Source organism: Elephantulus edwardii, unplaced genomic scaffold (genome assembly GCF_000299155.1).
Source record: "Elephantulus edwardii isolate Elephantulus edwardi_28Jun2011 unplaced genomic scaffold, EleEdw1.0 scaffold00032, whole genome shotgun sequence".
Classification (NCBI taxonomy): Eukaryota; Metazoa; Chordata; class Mammalia; order Macroscelidea; family Macroscelididae; genus Elephantulus; species Elephantulus edwardii.
In genome coordinates this window covers 11,238,562-11,249,630 of record NW_006399782.1, presented here as the reverse complement: position 1 = coordinate 11,249,630, position 11,069 = coordinate 11,238,562, and the positions used below count along the sequence as shown (strand labels likewise).

At 43.0% G+C, this 11,069-nt stretch overlaps 1 pseudogene; it reads right to left on the bottom strand.

The window, feature by feature from the left end:
- Nucleotides 1–1,317: 1,317 nt before the first annotated feature.
- Nucleotides 1,318–11,069, bottom strand: part of LOC102844027 — a 47,204-nt pseudogene continuing 37,452 nt past the window's right edge.

Genomic DNA, 11,069 nt, shown 5'->3' with positions numbered 1-11,069 from the left:
TATGAGGACACTATCACTACTTGAGCTATGGGGAGAGCCACGTTCTCCAAGTGGTAAAATTTAAGCCTCTGTGCAACGTGTGTGTGTGTGTGAGAGTGTACATGTGTAGACACAGTAAGGTGAGACAATCTGTCTTCCCTGGGCCACACAGCCAAACTTCATTCAATTCACACACTGTACACAGCCCCATGAGGAGAGTCTCATGCATGTTACACCGAGCTAGGCTCCCACTGAGGAATAAACATTGGCCGTTTATCACCTGGGATGATCATCAGATGGGGTTTAGGGACTGGCATCCAAGTAATGTACCAGGCATCAAGCACAGCTTGAACTCCTGTGCTGCCCCTTGCTTCCTTACTGCGTCCTCCCTGGTAAGTCACTTGACCGAACCATGCAAGAGAGCTTTGAACTGATTCTTAGTGAAAAGCCTAAGCTTCAGGGTAGAAACTTTATCACCATCTATTTGCTCTAGGTATCCAGGCCATGAGCTGGCAACCACCACGAGAAGACCTTAAAGAACGGTTCCAGAAAAAAATCGAGCTAGAGTTCTGATATCATTTTTTTCTTTTTCTTTTTTTTGTGTGTACCGTCAAATTGGATCTGACTGGTACAGGAGACTGCCCCTCTTTTTCCAGCAGAGGATCTGGTGGATTCAAACTATGTACCTCTGGGATTGCAGTGCAGCTTCTTGCCACTAAGCCACCAGAGCTCCCTCTAACATTATTTTCAGACAAGTTTTTGTTAAGCCTTTTTCTAGGCTTCAATCACATCATTAAGAGAAAATGTGAATATTTACAAAGATCAGAAGAATTTAGTGTTTTGTCTTGAAATAAGTCATTGCACACTCTGTATTTTTTAGTTATCTTTCTTTTTTAAGAGTTCCTGCTCAACCCCAAGGGACTTGGTATCTTTAATTTCTCACCCTGTGTTGTGACCGGCTGGTTCCTTAAGTGGAAACTAAAGCAATTCTCTGCTGTAAAACAGCACTGAGCATTCTTCCATGAAGACTGTGGAGGTGCCTCATGCTGTACCTTTTATACTGCACTCAATGCTCGCAGGAGGGGAAGGCCACAAAAATACTTCCTTGTGCTTACTCATTTCTTTGCCATTCCTGGGCCAAGCTCCATTTCAAATTGTTCCTTCTTGGGCAACAAATTAAGACGAGAGTGAATCTAATGTTCTAACTCCATTAGGCAGAGTATTTTTCTAATCCAATCGAAAAAGTCTGCTTTCTTTCAGATCATTTCAGAGCTGAGTCTTCAAACTCACCTACTCCAATCCCCTATCTTGCATCGGTGGACTCTTGTGTGTCCTGGGTTACTCGCCAGGCCCATCTCCATGCAACATCTGCAGGCGTACTGGAAGCCATCTCCCGCCAGGGGTCTCCGTAAACTCAGCTGCAGCTCCAGCCAGCTCGGCCGCTATTTTCTCAACTCTGAAGCTCTCGAGGTAGCTGAATCCTGACAGTCTCATAAATTCACTCAGCTGCTTCTTATGTGTGCGGCTCATGCCAGTCCCCTGAGACCGTTTAAGGCTGACTAAGAAAACGGGGGAAATGAGTGAGGAGAGGTAACTAAAGTCGGAGCTGCAGAGCTGTGTGGACTATGCTGCAAAGGCGCGGTGCCAAGCAGACACTGTCTAGACTTTAATCGGCCTCTCCCAGCAGAGTGGGGGGACCTGCAGGGAGGAATGGGGAGCAAGGCAGGAAAGCCCGCTTGCTTTTTATTCAGCAAATGCAAGCACGTGATACAACCTCTGCTGGGCTCCAAGGTAGGGGTTCCTGTTAAGACATTTCTTCCCAGGGGTTCAATCACCCAGGGGGCTGAGTGAGGGAGGCTCTGCTAACTCAGCCATCAGAGGGAAGGGAGGGACGCTTTCCTTAATTCCTGGGGAATCGCAGTTCCCTAAGTAGACTGTGTTGGGCAGTTGCCAAACGTAGCACCCTGTGGACGCAGAGAAAGATTTTAAAAATTTCCATTCGTATCTTCTTAGTTTACCCATGAGGAAAATCCACAAATACAGACTTTGCATTTAATGAAGGGCATGAAATGATGAAAATTTTCTAAGACGGAATGAAATTCTAAGACTGAATAAAAGGTACAGATGTAGAAATGGCACCCACAGTGCCATAGACATCAAGGGTCAAAGGTAGCGCTGGGTTTGGGGGGTGCTTGGGAGAGTAGAGCAAATAGATGCCCCTTCTTCTGGGTGGGCAGACAAGCCCCCTGAAGGCACATAGGTGCTTGAGCAGAATGCAGGATGAGGCCAGCCCCACTTGTCCCTTTAATTGGGAACTGACATACCAGGCCAGTCAACTGGAGTTTTACAGCTGTCTTTCAATTTGGTCTTATTTAATGGGGAACAGTTGTGAAGTCCTGACATATTCCTGTGTCACTAACCTGTTTTGTATGTGCTCTGTTGGGACAACTATACTCCAGTGGTGGTCACAGAGCAGTAGGACGCAAATCCCAATAGCCCACACTCACGTGGGCCTACACCAGAAAAGACCAGGCCTCACATGTCCACCCAGACACCTAGCTGTTAATGCAACCTGAGAAGGTAAATGACCAGACCTGCTGAGTACCCGTTATCAAACAGAAAACACTTCTGGTTTGTTTTAAATGCTGCTTTCTGAAGTAAGACAGGCGGGAAGGGCCAAGAACATTGAACATTTGCCTCGAGCTTTTAAGACCCTGGTTTGCATCTTGGCTTTTAGACTTACTAGGTGGCTTGACTCAGGGAACTGGCTGACTATATAACTACCTATCAGATTCTGACTGTTAAATAAGATAAAGCCCTTCCCTCTCCTTCCTCTTGTCTGGCTAACTATTCCTTTTCTAGGGCTCACCTCAGGGGTCACCTCCTGTTGGAGATCTTCCTGAACCCTCTCAGTGCTGGGCCAGGTTCTCAGACATCTCCTAGCACTGCTCACACGGTACCACTGAGTCTAGGTCCTTGCATGTCCTGTCTCATTCTCCTTGAGGACATCCACACGAGCCCAGTCCCTTAGGGAGGGCAGACCTATGATTCTTTTTTACTTTCCTTTATTGCGTTTACTCAGAAAATGAGCACTCTCTTCCCTGTAAATAACTGTTGTTGTTATGTGCCATCAAATTGCTCATGACTCATGGTGATCCTATGTACAACAGCTGTGAGCCCTGCTCTATCTTGAGCCAATTTAATTGTCTCCAACACACCTACTGCCGTGATCCCAGTCACTGAGTCAATACATCTCATTCAGGGTCTTCCTCTCTGCCACTGTCCCTCCACCCTCCCAAGCATGATGTCCTTCTCCAACGGCTAGTAGTCTCTAGACTGATGTAGTAAATAATTATGGCCTTGCAAAGCCAATGGAGAGGGGGATGGTATGAGTCTGAATCAGCCTGGCACAACAGCTTTTGGCCTTTGGTTTGAGATCTTCTACTTTGTTCTGAGATGGATAAAGGAAAATGAAGCACCAAGCCTTTGCCCTGCTTCTGTGTGGGGGCTTCTGAGAGGGATGAGAACACTCGTGCAGGGGAAACGGTTGCGTATCTCTGAGGACAGGGATGCCTTGTGTTGAGACTACTCCCTAATGTGCCTCCTCACATGTACCCTTTCTGGTTATAATAAATGAGAACTAACTTTACAGACTTTTTAGACCATATGAAACAACATCATTTGATACAAACATCACCATAAAGATTTGTCTACATGAAGAATTACTCAGCTTAGTGCCTGGCACATACTAAGTGTTCAATAATTACTAACCAGGGGAATGAATGATAGGTATTTATCACAACCATTACACCAGATTGGAAGTCACCTTCATGCATATTTGAAAATCTGCTTATCTGTAAAATATAGATTCAATAGTAAAACATTTCTCAAGGGGAGAAAGAGACTATCCAACTTTATCTAGACAGAAAGTGTGAACATGATAGTCCATAGCTGTCTGAGCAATTCCTAATGTAGGTGCAAGGCAGCAGAAGAAAGGGATAGAGGAGATGGTAGAAAAGTGTAGCGTACAAGAACAGAAACCTGGTTCCCAGGCCTGGGAGATGGTGGTCACTCGAGGATGAAGTCAGAACTGACGAAAGTCAGCCTGCAGGGTCTTTAGGGAAAGGAACTGAGGTTTGTGTACAAAACACAAGATGTTGCCTTAGTTTCCAAAGGGACAAATCCTAGCCTGCTTCTAAGAATATTTTCTACTCTCTTTTTGAGGACAGTTGGTATTTATTTTTCAAAATGAAAGCAAAGAGCAAAAGAAATGCCCTTTGTGTGATTGCATTTACTAAATTCAAAGTCCAGCATTCAGGTTGTTCTAAGAGGGATGAAGCGGGAATATAAAAAAACAATTATGCCCCCAACAGCTAAGCTACCGGATGACTATCTCCATATGAAAGAAAGACACACAGGGAGAGAAGAACTGGATGTACCATAATTCCAGAGGTGTTTTATTATGTCTTTTGGCTTTTCTGTTTTTCTCCTTCCAAGTCTTCTATCTTTGCGGAGAACTATGCTAACTTGCAAATCCCACAGCCTCTGCACCCAGGTGCTTGGTAAGAATGTAAATCTTTTTCTCAAGGAGCAAGTGCTGTGGCTTCACAGAAGACACACTACCTAGAAGAAATGTAAAAGTGAAATCTGCTTAGAAGTAGGGCTCTGATATAAACTCTAGGGCCAGGAGGTACCTTGATCTTTTGAAACAACTGCATAAATACCTATGGATTTAAAAAACAAAACCTTTTAGAGTATGAGAGAACAAAAGAGGCAAGGGGATGTGTGCATGTCCTGAGCAAGCACACAAGAGTGTGTACACACCTATGCACAAACACACACACACATATGTATAAACACACACACCTCCTCCCTCCTCCAATGGTTTCAGGAGTTCTTCCCATAAATATCAACATCACAAGAAGGATATCGCTTACTGACAACTAGGTGTCAAAATACCCTTGTGATGGCTTTACATGTGTTAGTTTGATTCTGACAATTAACCTCAGGCTACTCTGCATTAGGGACCTCTCTAAAGTACTCAAGAGCAACGGTGTCTCTCTGGAGACTAAGGTGCACCTGATACAGGCCATGGTCTTTGCAATCACTTGTTATGCATCAGAGAGTTGGACAATGACTAGGGAGGATAGAAGGAGAATTGATGCCTTTGAGCTGTGGTGCTGGAGAAGAGTACTGAATGTTCCATGGACTGCCAAGAAAACAAACAGATCCATGCTGGAGAGGGTTAAACCAGGCTACTCCTTGGAGGCAAGGATTCTGAGGCTCCATTTGACATACTTGGACATGTTGTAAGGAGAGACAGGTCCTTGGAGAGGGACATCATGCTTGGTAGGGTAGAGGGACAGCACAGGAGGGGAAGACCCTCTATGAGGTGGATTGATTCAGTGACTGGGGTAATTGGGATGGGTGTGTCAGAGGCAGTGAGATTGGCACAGGATAGAGCAGGGTTTAGGGCTGTTGTACATAGGGTCGCTATGAGTCGCAAATGACTCAAAGGCACATAACAACAACAACTCTGCATTACGTCCATTTAATAGATGAGGAAACAGGCTGACAAGAGATAAAGTTTCCCAAGATCACATGACTAGCAAAGATAGTGTTAGGATTAAAATTCAAGTAACCTAGCCTCAAAGAGAAGTCCTTAACCACTTTGCTATGCTACAATTCCTCTTTTTGGTAAATCAGTAAATGACATACTAAACTTGGGTTGTGGGGACAGGTTTTACAAACATAAGCGATCCCTAGGACATGTTTATGTGCAAATTAAGAATTCTTGTAGCAGTCATTCCATGTCAGTCTCTAGTTAAGGAATGGCAAGAGGTACCTCATCTCTACAGGGTCCCTCAAGATCTGGTTTTGCTGCAGACCTTATGCCATTATAGGGGAGCTCTGGTGATGTCCACAAGGAATTGAGCTGCTAACCCAAAGGCCAGGCCTCTCTGGTAGTTCTAATCCACTACAAGGCTCTGTGGGAGAAAGATGGGCAATCTCTTCCCAGGCCATTTAAATTCACCAGAGGATCAGCAATGAGTCAGTTCTGACTCAAAGGCAGTGGGTTTCATTTCTGATATGGCATCATCAGAGGGAAAACTTTTTCATTACCAAGATGGCTGGATTCAAGCAGACAGGCACTGATTCCATTTTACAGATGAGGAACGTGAGTTCAGGTTACGTAACTTATATAAAGTCTCATAGACAGACAAGGCCAGAGTCAATCCAGGCCACTACTCTCAAGGCCTCGCTCTTCATTGAAGCAGCAAGTCAGAGAGACTTAAGACTTTAAAATGAACCAGAAAGGGACCAGCACAAGATCTATTTCTTGATAGTCATGAGAAGGTCCCATAACAGGGTCTCTTGGAAACACCCAAGTACAGTAAGAGAAGAAACTGAAAAGGGAGATATGAGAAAGACCTCAGCACTCCAGGAAGTGACACGATTTCAGATGTTCAAATAGAAAAAGCTGCCACTTCATGATCAGGTGGATGAAGGTGGAACAGAGTGAAAATGGTCCAGCTGCCCCCGAGGAGCCGCCAAATAGTAGGAAGGCAGCAGTCATCCACCCCACTGCCAGACTTCAGGGTTTTCTGAACCAATGACAAGGTTTCCTACATAACGATGGTAACTTCGATCACGAAATTTGGCCCTAATTCCCAGGTCCATTTTAACTGTTGGGTAGCTACAGTAACTTAGTCTCTAACACAATGCCTGATCCTTCCGTGGGAGATCAACACACACACTATTTGGGTCTACATTACGTATGTCATGATCTTTTCCACAAAGACTTGCTCTAGCAACAGCCTGATCACATAAATGATTGGGGATTAGTCAGAGGACATATTACGGCCATATATTCAGATGCCATTCTGGGAACAGTTTACCGGTGATGGCTTCAAAAAGTCTCTGAAGAGATCACATATAAGTCCTACAATCATAACAAAAAAAGCAGATTTATAGGATATACTTTGAATTCATCTCCCCAAATAGCTTTTTTTAAAAAAAAATTGCCAGAAAACCATCAATGCAAAAGCAGTTTGTTCTCTATAGCAGAACGAGCTCTTAGAACCCTAGCAAGAACAACTGCTGGCTCTCTTTAACAGCCAAGAATATTCTCATTATCACCTTATTGATGGCCAACATTAGAGGATCTGGCTTATTTCAAAGTGTTTGGATTCATGTTAAGAATTTAGAAGTTTGGACCAGAAACCGGGAAGAGCTAGTTTTCTGGCATTTTCATTCATTTGCTCTCCCAGCTCTATTACCTATTACCCTGTGGTGTCTTTGTCTAGTGTTGCTACAACAGAAATACAAAAGTGTGTGCCTTTAAGACATAGAAATTTGTTCACAGTTTAGGAGGCTAGAAATTAAAATTTAGGGTATTGGCTTAAGGGAAAAACGGTCGGCTGTAAAGGAAGACCCATTGTCTTCTGAGCTGCTCCTGGGTGGTCTTCGAGTGGCTTGCCTTCTCTTCCTATCTCCAGTATTTGACTTGCTTAAGTCTTTAAGATCTCAAAAGAGAGATGGAATCAGGACATACCCTAATCTGTTTTACAGACAAATATAACCTAATCCTGATTAAGATAAAAAACAGCTACCTAGTTAATGCAAGAAACAATCCACTCACAAATGGGATTGTAAAAATAGTCTGAAGGTTGGATTTGTAATGCGTCTTTTAAAGGAGACACCTAAAGTCAATCCACAGCACTGTTTCATACAGTTGCAAACCCTGCTTTCTAATCACCTTCATTTTAGTTTAAGTCAACATTTGACAAATGGGCTAATTTTTCTAGCAGGAAAGGCAAATAGCTTTTATTTTCACACAGCTTTACTTGATTGCTAGTGAATGCCCAGAACATTGCTGAGAAGGACTTTCAAACCTCCCTCCTGCAGGAAGGAATTCCATGACTGATTAGTAATGTCTGTCACAGATGACAGAGAGGGTAGTAGTGATGTGTGTGCTAGAGTTGTGCGATATCAACAGGTCATTTATCTGTTTGAAGGTACTCATTTTTATTACCTATGGAGTCTAGTAGATGCATCTCTTGTATATTTAATTTTTATAATTTCTTTGAAAAGCGGTAGCTAGCTACAGAACTCCACAGTCATTGTCCACTCCTTAAACAATGCAAAGGATTCCTCGTCCCTGAAGTTCTGTTCCTTGGACGGTATCCAGTGCCTTGGCATGAAGGTCTCATAAGGATTCTTCTGATTTCCCTCTTTTTTTTTCAAAAGCAATGTACGCTTACATAATAGTATACAGGGAGTTATGAGAGAGATATATATATCTCTATATAGGAGTATTTGGTGGTCTAGTGCATAAGAAGCTGCACTTCCACCTCAAAAGTACACAGCTGGAACCTACAGCTACTCTATGGAAGAAAGATGAATAATCTACAGTGCAATATACAGCCTCTAAAAAGCCGATGGAGGATTCGAACTCAATGGTAATGTTTTATATTGTTGCCAGGTGCCATCAAGTTGAGTAAAACTCATAGCAACCCTATGAACAAGAGATCTGAGCTCTGTCCTATCCTGTGCCATCCTCATCATCTCTGACATCCTTGAGCTCACTGCTGCTGTCATTGTGTCAATCCATTTGGCTGAAGATTTTCCTCTCTTTTGCCGATGCTCCAAGGGTCCAAAGAGCCAAATGTCCCTCTCCAAGGAAAAGCCTCTCCTAGCAACATGACCAAAATGTGAGATAAGCTTTGTCACCTATGCCTCCAAGAAGTACTTTGGCTGCACTTTCTCTCGGCATTATCTTAATTCTGGCAGTCCATGAAATATTCAGAACCCTTCTCCACACCACAGCTCAGAGGTATCATTTTTATATTATTTTATATGGTTTTCAATACCATTTATTATTAAATAATAACCTGCTATCTTGTTTAAATTAAAAATTGTATTATCTGGTAAAACAGGGGTTATTGAAAGAGAGCAAAGATAAAACTGCCTATAATTTTACCAAAGAAATTCTAACACATTTTACCATACTTGTGTTTACATTTTTATCTAGTTGTCAGGATAAGGTATAGTGGTTGAGTGTTAAAGATTGAATTATAATTATTTTCCAGGGCTTTAAAAAACTTTTGCGAACATTATTTTTACCTATGACCTAAAACTTGTAATTTGTAAACCCAATATGCTATGATCTGACTTAACATGAAATAGCAAGACATAGGAACTGACAGCTGTGAAGTCAAGTTCAACTCATAGAGGACCCCTCCTCCCTGTGCAGTTTCTAAGGCTATAAATCTTTATGAGAGGAGACTAATTTTTTCCTGTGGAGAAGTTGGTGGGCTTGAACTGACAACCTTTCCATTAGTACCCTACCCATCTTGCACTATCCCATCAGAGTTCCTTTCTTAGTCATTCCAAACCCACTGCCACTGAGTTACGTGAAAATCACAGAAACCCTCTATCGGGTTTCCAATGTTGTGCCAGGAGACTGCCCCTCTTTCTTCTGCTGGTGAGTCTAAACCAGTGACTTTTTTATTAGCAGCCAGACATATTACTACTCAATACCACCATGGCTCCCAATGATTCTTAGTGATTATCAAAGATGCAAAGTAAGAGACAAGGTGGAGTGTTTACTTCAAACGTTCCAAAAAAGAAATCTTACCTGCACCTGGCTGTTATGGCCACATGAATCAATCCACATGTAAAAATCCACCAAGCAGGGTACAAAAAGATTATGCAATTTACTAATGTAAAAATAATTAAGATGCTAGTTACATACTGCAGGCCTGCCTCACCAATGCCTCACACTGGGGACAGAGACATGCCCTAACCTCATGGCACTCAATCTTTGCAGTGCTGGCTGGATGTATAGCAGGTCTGGGGATGTCAATGGTCCCAAGAAGTGAAGGCCTGTAGGAAAAACGTCAGTGTGGAGAAAGCCCTCCCAGCCAGAGCCAGAAGGCAGCACTAGAGAGAAGTGTGTGTGTGTGTGTGTGTGTGTGTGTTTGCTCTTCATGGACATTAATCACTGGCTTATTAAGTACCCATTTTATACCAGTGTAAGGACTTCTGGTGGTCTAATGGGTAAGAAGGTGCACTGTCAACTCAAAGATGGTTCCAGTCTACCAGGTGTTCTGGGCAATCTCCTCCTGGGCTATTTACAGCTTCCGAAAACCTGTTAGACAGTCAGCAACAAATAGGTTTCAACTCAATGACAATAGCAAAGCAGTAAAGGTTTTCTTTTTCACCCTCAAATGCTTGATGTCATGATGCTAATGTTTCTATTAAGCACTACGAAACTAATTATATCTACTGAAATGATTAAAAGAGCTGGTTGGAAGTCCAGGTCCTTGAAGGGTAGAAAGCTCAATCTGTGACATTTTCAATTCTCCTGTGTGCCCACTGGTATTCACAGCTCATCCTTCCCTTTGTGTGTTTTGGAGACATGTGTTCATTCTGCCTCACTAACTTGGAAGACTTTAGTTCCCTTTTCCCTGGGATGTTTCCTCGGGGTCATTACCTCGACCACAGCCCATGTCCCCTGCTCACTCCCTCCTCACAATTCTGCTCACCCTGCTCCTGTGAGCCTGCTTTCTGCCACCAAATCTGTGGCAATTCTGTGGAACTCTTAACACATCCACCTTCTCAGGGCAGTTTCAACAGACAGGACTTGTTTGCTGGGTGTTTGCTCATCGATTTTGGCTACTGAGCAGAACCCCTGCTAGATCTTAACACCTTAATTTCCAACAGTCACGGAAAATAGTTTATTCTCCTCCCAAGGACAAACAAACAAGAAATTACGTTAGGGTGATGAAAGTGCAAAGTGAATATCAAAAATTCTCATTTTGGTGCAGCTTCAAGAGTTAAGGCGTACCTGGATCCACCATGAGAACATTCCTAAGGAATGTAGTCAGCCCAATGAGACACCAATGGCTGATGATGCAAAGTGTGCTGACAGGGGTAAAAAGAGAGCTTAAGAAATGTGACTTTGACTGTTTAAAAGAGATATATAACTAGGTATTTCTGTCATCACAGGAAACTAGAGCGAGGGCTACATGGTGGAGGGGACCTGGGGGAGGGTTTGTAAAACAATGAAAGAATCTTTTCTTTTA